The sequence below is a fragment of the Amblyomma mixtum genome, chromosome 5 (assembly GCF_055824585.1).
Source record: "Amblyomma mixtum isolate Tamu chromosome 5, ASM5582458v1, whole genome shotgun sequence".
Taxonomy (NCBI): Eukaryota; Metazoa; Arthropoda; class Arachnida; order Ixodida; family Ixodidae; genus Amblyomma; species Amblyomma mixtum.
The window spans coordinates 190,496,074-190,505,047 of NC_143016.1; the positions used below are offsets into that span (position 1 = coordinate 190,496,074).

At 44.5% G+C, this 8,974-nt stretch overlaps 1 long non-coding RNA gene across 2 annotated transcripts; it reads right to left on the bottom strand.

Annotated features, from left to right (window-relative positions):
- Positions 1-1,023: 1,023 nt before the first annotated feature.
- LOC149345250 (uncharacterized) lies at positions 1,024-5,168 on the bottom strand. 2 transcript variants are annotated; one of them, XR_016282822.1, is made up of 5 exons: positions 5,120-5,168; positions 5,007-5,054; positions 3,762-3,922; positions 2,700-3,212; positions 1,024-2,197 (listed from the first exon to the last, which is right to left on the bottom strand). It is a non-coding gene; the product is annotated as an uncharacterized LOC149345250 (long non-coding RNA). The 2 variants fall into 2 exon arrangements; XR_016282823.1 differs by having other exon boundaries at positions 1,024-2,200.
- Positions 5,169-8,974: the final 3,806 nt, after the last annotated feature.

Consider the following 8,974-nt stretch of genomic DNA (forward strand, 5'->3'; position numbering starts at 1 on the left):
TGTCCTTTTCAAAAGTGTCGCTACTGGTCACGCATGACTGACCAAAATACCAAAAGCAGAAGCAGTGCCTCATAGCCGCAACAGAACCAGCTTCCGCTTCTGGCATTTCGGCCAATTGCATATGGCCGAGAGCGATGCTATAGTAAAAACGACACAAAGTTAGAACACAGGCCTGGATTATGCTGCAGACTGATTTAAAACACAAAGCTTTGGCTAAAATAGTTTTATTCAAATATATGGGGCATGCTGATGATCAGGCCGAATGCTGATTCACAGCTGAATTTTATTTTTTAATAACAGCACATGAAACAGAACTCTATGTTTTACATAAAGGAAGCACTAACACAGCTTTAACAGCTCCTCTCAGGCATTTCTCGTTATTAAGAGCAAGTTCATGGATGGTGTGCACGTAGACCTTGCTTCGCAATGTGTGTAATAGGCTTCATTAATTATGTTTAGCTTGTCTGGTTAGTATGAGGCAACATTATCACGTTTTCAAACTTGAAGCAGTAGGATTCCGAAAAAATAAGTAGCCAAGCCAACCCCAGATGCAGAGTTGCAAAATAGAGAGATGCAAAATAACTATACGGCTAAAACAGCAGGTATATACATATAAGTCATGTAAGGTCTAAACAGGCTTCGGGATGATTATCTTGGTCAGAACAAAAAATATTAATTGCACTGCAAAGAGCATGACATTAAAACAAACAGTAGCGGCATAGTGTAAGGCATGAATATTATATGACTGTCTCATAAATAATGAACGCAACAAAACACAAATATGCCACTCAGTGCCTCATTGGTCATATGGTGCTCGGCTGCTGACCCAAAAGACGCGGGTTCGATCCCAGCCATTGCAGTCCCATTTCGAAGGAGGTGAGAAGTTGAGAGGCCAGTGTACTGTGCGATGTCAGTGCATGCTAGAGGACTGCAGGTAGTCGAAATTATCTGGAGCCCTCCACTATGGCATCCCTTATAGCCTGGGTCGCTTTGGGATGTAAAACGCCAAAAACCAAACTAAAAACACAAATGCAACTTTTTTTTACTGAAACAACAATACAAGCATACGCAGCAGAGGTGAAAAAATCTCGATCACACTGCACGTAGCATAGCTAAAATGAGGCAAATTATGTGACTGCAATAAGGCATAGGAACTATTTGTCTTATTTAGAATAATCAATGTTCTTAAAACACAAATGACCCTTTCTTGCTATAACAGCAATACAACTCAACTACACAGATTACAAATTAAAATAATAACATAAGCACTATTTGTCAGGATCAAATTTCAGCAAGCATGCAACTAGAGATAAAAGCAGGCATATAGCTGTGCATAAGTAGTAGGTGGCCTTCACGGCAATTAGCATGGTCAGAAGATAAACATTTCAGTCAAGCTGCATGTGGAATGACTAAAATAAGACAGGCTGTCTGACTGCTACAAGGTACAGGAACTATACTTGTCTCACTCAAAACAATAAAGATTATTAAATCACAAATGAGCCTTTTTTTCGCTATAACAGCAATACATGCACACAGATCAGAGGTTGAAATATTGACACAAGCACAACCATTCAGAATCACATTTCAGCAAGCACAGGAGTAGAAATAAAAAGCACGTATAAGTGTGCATAAGGAGTATATAGATGGGCTTTATGGAAACTAGCACGGCCAGAAGAAAAAAAATCTAAAACACGCTGCATATAGTATGATATTAACATTAACAAGTTATAAGACTGCTACAAGCAACAGCAACTATGGTCGTCTCTTACATAGACAATAAAAGTAATTAAAATCCACATATCCTCTTTTTTTTTGCTGGAACAGCAATACAAACGCATTACGGGGGTGAAAAATAACTCTAGTAGTAGCAGTCAGGAGCAAATTTACACAAGCATAGTGGGACTAGAGACCATAACAGCAAGTATAGCTCGATACAAGCAAATTTCAAATGGGCAACAAAATCCCCAGCTTGGTCAGAGAAAAAGAAATTGTTCAAGTACAAAGCATCGCATTTGTAGACACTTAAGTATACTACAACTGCTAGGTATCAATAAAGTGACACGTTCAAGATATTGCTCGGCTTCTCATTCTAGGCAGTCTTCTTTTCGGTTCTGCTATAGTGTCACCGAAAAGAAGAGTCATGTATACATGTAAAGCAGAAATCCTGCCACCTGGGCCAATGCTGAAATAGGCTGCCCTGCTGGAAGGAAGACAAAAAAAAAACCCAATACATATAGACACTTCTTTCAGTTCACCTTTTTTTTCAATCACTGACTGCATTTGAAAAAAAAAAAACTTGCAGCACAATATACAAATTGCAGCACCTTCACATGGTGTTGGCACCAAATGGTACTTGCGGCAAGGAATTAATCCTTGCACAAGTAAATGTACATACTTTCAGGAGTAATACCACCACAAACAGACAGCCAAGTAAAGAGAGGTGCGTGAGGACTTAGCAGGCTAAGAATACCCAAGTTAACTTAAAGATACATTTCATGATTCTACCTAACTACACAGGCTGATATGCAGAAGTTTTCACAGTATCTATTGAAATAATCTACTGAATTCTGTGCTCTCTCAAAATCAATCATCTCTCAGCACAGTGTCACAGGAAAAATATCAACAGTTTGGAATGAAAAATCCTCAACGCAAGATGTTAATATCAACAAAAAAATGTGTCACACTAGCAACACACTCACCGTTTAGTTTTGCTCAGGAGCAAAGCTTTGTTCGCCAGTTTTCTTGCGCATTACCCATTCAGTTGCATGTCGAAACCATGACATGGCTGCCTTTTTGATTTCTTTCAGCGTAGTTTGCTGTGCCTGAGTTGAGGTCTGCTGGTCAGTTAGGCAACCTATATACAAATGAGAGGGTATATGTTATGTATTTTTTACAGAAAAATATATCTCACCTCTAAAAATTTTTGTAGCCAAACTTTACTGCATTTCCTTAATTTTGAATCAGCAGGCAAAGGGCATGAGCTTGAGTAACAAAGGATGGCATATTTCTACACATCTTATTACCAATTCCATTGCTGGACCATGCCTTCTGTGCAGGCAGTATGAAAACAGTCCCAAATGCACACTATGAAAGCTGTAATTCTAGCTTGTTCTAGCCTGTGGTAACATTCATGGCACTGCAGCCATGAGCCAATGAACCAGATGACAACAAAAATCCATGTGGCTAGTTGTGAAGTGCGTGAATGTGCAGATCTGAAAATAAACAATGAAAATTTGGCATTTTTTTTTTCAAAACAAATATCACTGGTCTTGACGCAATCCTACCAAGACCTACAAATTCAATTATAAACACTTAATGTAGATATTGATTCTGTGATCTGATTTATATTCGAAGTCTTAAAGGGATACAGACACAGAGTTTTGAAGTATTTATTTTTCTGCTTTTAATGAGACGTAAAAGCCTATTAATCATGGAAATGAGCTTAAATATCTAGTCCACAGAGTGAACAGTTAAACTGTTTTATATGAGTACTTTTGGTCTCTGTCAGGTCAATGCCAGTGCTGGAGTCCATTATGGCATCATGTGATGGCATGGTTAGGACTTACCCCATGTTTTGCTGTCAGCATTGGCTAACAGCTCCTCTGTCAATGATTTTCGGCATGTGGAATCAGTGAAATCAGAGAATTTGGAATAGTAAAGCCCTTTGTGCCCAGGACACAGATAGGATCACTTATTGAGTTTAAAATTTTATATCTGTGCTCCTTTAAGATTTGAAATAGCTTCCTCCAAATAATACTTACTGCACATGATTTTGCATATATTCAGCTCACAGAGCCTGTTCTTGCCTTGGCACCATACCAGCTGTAGCTAGAAGCCAGTTCAGATGTTAGAATACTTCGCAGAATGTGAGATGTCTTTTCTCTTGCAGTGTCTCTCCATCTTGCACAGTCATGTGATTTCTCTAGATCAAAACAGAATTAGGTTCGAAATCAGACCAAGAAAATAAAATCAGGATTTCTTAAGTTAACAGTGGGGAACTCTATTGCTATAGTCAGTTTTTATCATATTGAAGGCAGCTGGCATGCTGTTGTGAGGTATCCCAAGGTGGTATAATTAAACATGCATATGCCCTTCATTATGAGCCGTCCATATGACACAGGGGCAGATTTGGCCCTCGCCAGCAAAAAGTTCATTAGCAAAACATGCATGACCTCATTTTTTGGATGCAAAAGGCCCAAACAACACATATAGTTCAAATGAAATTGCAATAGTTCTCTTCAATACTATATTTATTTATTGAATACAGCGGACATGCTGTATGTCCAAGCAGGACATATCTATATATCTAGGTAACAAACCAATAAAAGAAAACTGTGAGCATGCAACAGTTATAAACAGAATACAAAATTAAAACAGCCCCGCCCCGGCTCAATGGTTGCGGCACTCGGCTGCTGAACCGAAAGACGTGGGTTCGATCCCGGCCGCGGCGGTCGAATTTCGTTGGAGGTGAAATTCTAGAGGCTCGTGTACTGTGCGATGTCAGTGCCCATTAAAGAACCCCAGGTGGTCGAAATTTCCGGAGCCCTTCACTACGGTGTCCCTCTGAGCCTGAGTTGATTTGGGACATTCAACCCAAACAAACCAATAAACCAAATCAAAATTAGAACAGGAACTTTAGGCGCATATTCAGTCGAATGTTGAAGGCACGGAACATGCGACGAGCTAGGATCTAGTTGCTCTTGCGACTTTGCAGCAGCACACGGATCAAATTAAGAAGGGTTGTATGCAACACCATCGCCAGCAGCCGACGCTATTAGCTCAATATCACGACGTGCCTCTCGGCGTGCACGCCTGTAAGCAGTACTCCTCGGCACCGTAGCCATTATGCTGTCACCATATTGATATGCTGGCCCCCAGTAAGCTTCTGCTCATGTTGAGCCAGAATCAGTCACTGAACTTTAATACCACCGCTAAAATTACTTCAAAAGCTAGAAATCACGCTACACGGCTCACACACCAGGCGAGGACTACCGACTGCCACTTACTTTCACTTGCCGCATGTGCCATCCGTGTTTCCCGCTGCTGGAACCTTGCTGAATACGTAAAAAAAATTACACTCGTCACGCAACCAACATGCAGTAAGAACGTCAATAATTACCTGAAATTTTGGTCCAAAAAACGGAAAACTGGCTAATACACGCCTCAAAACATCAAGCTAAGCAAAATAACTTGCATTGTTTCAGTAGTGCGATGACGATGGCGGTGCCATTGAGTTAATGAGCAAAGAGCCTTTTTAAGCAACATGCACCTAAAACAAAAATAAAACTGTGATCCTAAATAAACCAAAAAATAACTGCAAAAAAAGATGTGTGTTATTAAGTTTCATGATCACAGCTCTAAGAGCACGAACAAGTGGCCAGTTGTTTTTGCTGTGGTGTCACTGTCATCGTCAGTAGCTGTTATGGTCGGAAGGCGGGAATACAATTGGCGTCAAGGTGGTTATGTTGTTATCTTGGAGGAGAAGAGTGTACATCCTCGATAGCTATAACAAAACGGGAATTAGACTATTTAAGCCAGGTTCAGTTAGAGTAATTAGGTCGCCCTTCCCTAATTTCGAAATTTTAAAGTTTAGGGTTTCTGTATTCAGCTAATGGCCCTCTGCTTTTAACGGTTTTTTGGCTCTTTCAAAAAATAAGTACTGGGTTGTGTATTACTTTGTGACATCTTGCGCTTATACATCGCATGGATTATTGTTTACTTCTTCTAAACAGCTGTATCAAGCCCGCTAGCCAAAGACGTCGGAAAAGGACAGTGGAGCGTGCCACTCGAGCGCTCATGATAATTGTATGGCCATCTGCACGATGCAGACCCTCTGAATATAAACACTTCCTTATAACAACCGATCTGCGACTGTTTTCAGGATGATCCCACCGCGGCTTTTATACGGACGTCATGTCCGTGTAACGTTCGAGCCGCGACTGTTCCCGGGATAATCCCAGTGCGGACTTCATACGGATGTCGCAGGGACGTCCTGTTAGGGATGTGGGACGTGCGTACATTTTTGGGACGTCCTACGGATCTTTGGTGTTGTCTGGGTAGCCTACTCCCATCATTCTTAACGGCTGTCGCACCTTGGTCTTGCTGCGCACTTGGGCAGTGACTGAAGATGTGCCCGAACTTCTTACAGCTGAAACACTTAACTCCTGCGAGTCTATTTTCCTTTCTATCGCTAGGGTCCTGGATTGATAGCTGCCTTTCCCGTTTCTCCCCCCCCTTGCGGCATCTGTTTGGGACCTTCGTGACGCTCCCGTGCTTTCCCTACTCGACGGCTTTCCTCAAAAGTTTCAGCTAATGCGGCAATTTCATCTGCTGTAAGCCAGTTTTGACTCTCGTTCTGCATGACGTAGGTACGGACCTCGTCCGACAGAATTTGTTTCAAGCGATCTGCAATTATCAAATTCCTCAGATCCTCCAAGCTTTCCACTTCTCGACTTTTCATGTCGTATATAAACATTGTCTCTAGCTTGGTCGCCACCTGATGCCACGAGTCCCCTTGCTCCTTATGAACTGCTAGGAACAACCGCTTATATTCGTTAGGAGGCATTTTGAGTTCTTTCAAAATTCTGTTCTTCAACTCCGGGTATGACATCACCGTTCCCTCGGAGTCACAATCCACAAATGCCCTCATTCTTTCGTTTAGAAATGGCAATAAAATAGTTCCGCGAATTTCGTCCGGAACCTTCAGGGTTTTTATCAGTGTGTCTACGCTTTTAAACCATGCGGGCACCATAGGATCTTTTTCTGGCATAGGGGCCAGCCCTGCTTTCAGCTCTTTTGCATACTCGCCCATCCTCACACCCGACCTCCGTCCATGCTGCTGGTCCACTAGTGGTCGCAGTTGCATCTGCATGAGTTTTATCCTCTCCAGTTCGACTGTGAGCTTCAACTTTTCGAGTTCAAAAGTTTCTACACTGTGCTCCTTCGCCGCCAGTGGTGGTGGTGGAAAACATTTATGTACAGGTATACTACAGGAGGTTATGCATGAGCTGACCCAGAGGGGGCCAGCCCTTACAAATACTAGGTGGAGGTCCCTAGTTCGGGACCCCAGTGGCATCGGTCGCCGCCCGGGCTCGCGCGACCAAGGCCCGTTGGGCCTGCAGGTCAGAGCAGCCGAGCAGGGTCGCCTCCCAGTCCTCCCGGGTTGGGTTGGGGTGAGGGGAGATAGCAGGGTTGGAAGGGCAGGCCCACACCATGTGGTAGATGTCCGAAGACTTCTCCGCACAGTGCGGACATCCGCCCGAGAATGAAGGGTAGAAGTGTTTCAGAGGTGCCGGGCACAGCAAAGTATTAGTAGTGCGGCTTGCATGCCTTCAGACATCTGCTCTGTCGATGGCAATTGCGATGCACTTCTTAGATCACCGCCCGCGGCATCCATTTCTGTGTCATTCGTCATAGCTACTCCAGACATGTAACGTTACAGCTACACAGCCATGGTGGATTCGGAGGAAGCAGAAAGGTTTCCTACCTTGTCACTAGTTGCTCTCCTCTGCCGCGGTGATTTCGTAGCCCTGAGTGACGACAGTGGGCTCCTCGATGCGGATGAGTTGAGCCCCGGCTCTCACAGCAGCTCGCTGACTTGAACCTCCTGCCTCGTTTGGCTCGCTGGTCGCCTGGTTCTTGTCTTGAACCTCAACGCGGACGCCTGGTTCCTTCCGCAGCTCACGGATTTGGCACCTCCACGACACGTCGGTCGCCTGGCTCCTTCAGCTCCTCGCTGACTTGAGCCTCCTACGTCCCGTTGACATTGACCAGCAGTCTCTGAAGCTTCCAACCTCGCTCTATGATGCTGACGTTCCTCCTTTAGGACGTACCGCTCTGCAGCTTGTCCACCGACTTGATCTTCCGCCCCTCCGTCAGATACCTCGAACAGAAAGACGTAGCAAATCCTGTCTCGACTGCGCAATTTAAAATGTCCCCTCTTACGGCTGCGCCAGTTGAAATCCTCTCTTAAGATCTCGTAGAGGGGAATTGCTGTTGAAGATGACTGTTGTAGGATTCTTGACGTCTTGTAGATTCGAATTGCTCAATCACATTGCAAAAGGACACTTCTGGAGAGGTTAACTTTTCATAACAATTAAAAACACAAAGGAAGATACAAGCAAGGAGAAAACATATTTACACTTGACTGGCTCACGAGTAGTTCTACGTGACGAAACCAGCCCTCGGTCCTGCCGAAACAGCTGGCTTTAAACCCAATGTCCCCGCCCTCGGTGGGGAGAATAACCAATCAGGTACTGTAAAAACATCCACCCAATAACTTATTGGGGAAAGGAAAACACAACCAATCAATGATTGGGGAAAGAAGGTAGCTCATCGCGACGCCGTACACATATGTACACTTTCCACCATCGCGATTTGAGAATTACGCTTTCCTGCTGCGAGCTTCGCGAACACTCGCTTTCCCAACGTCCGGTTGCCCCAAGTTCAAGGACAGCCACTTCAATCCATCTGTTTCTCATCGTCGTTCCTCATGCCTGCAGCTAGCGTGACAATATGTCAAAGCACGCCGCTGCAGACATGGCACAAAGCCACACACTGTGACGCGGGTTCGCCTCGCCGTAAACACGTGCATCCAGGATGCGACCTAACGACTCCGTCCATGAGGGGAGTTTGACGTCTCCCGTAATACCCCGCCATTCGGCGCCCCCCTTTCTCCCGCTGGGTTGCTGACCCCTTTCTGTGCGGTTGTGCGGAGGGCCCAAGAAAAAGGACGTAATGGGCATTCCACTCACGCGACCGAATGCGGCAAACAAAATACAGCACTGCGAACTTCACTGACCTCATCTTCCGTCATGCTGCATCCCGCCAACTTCTCACCGACCGCGGCCGCTGCTTTCTGTCGAAAGATGTCGACTACAATCTCCATTCATGCTCCACTCAGCGCAAGCTGACCACCGCCTACTATCCCGAAACGAATGGCCTCACAGAGAGCCTCAACCGCTCTCTCGTCGAT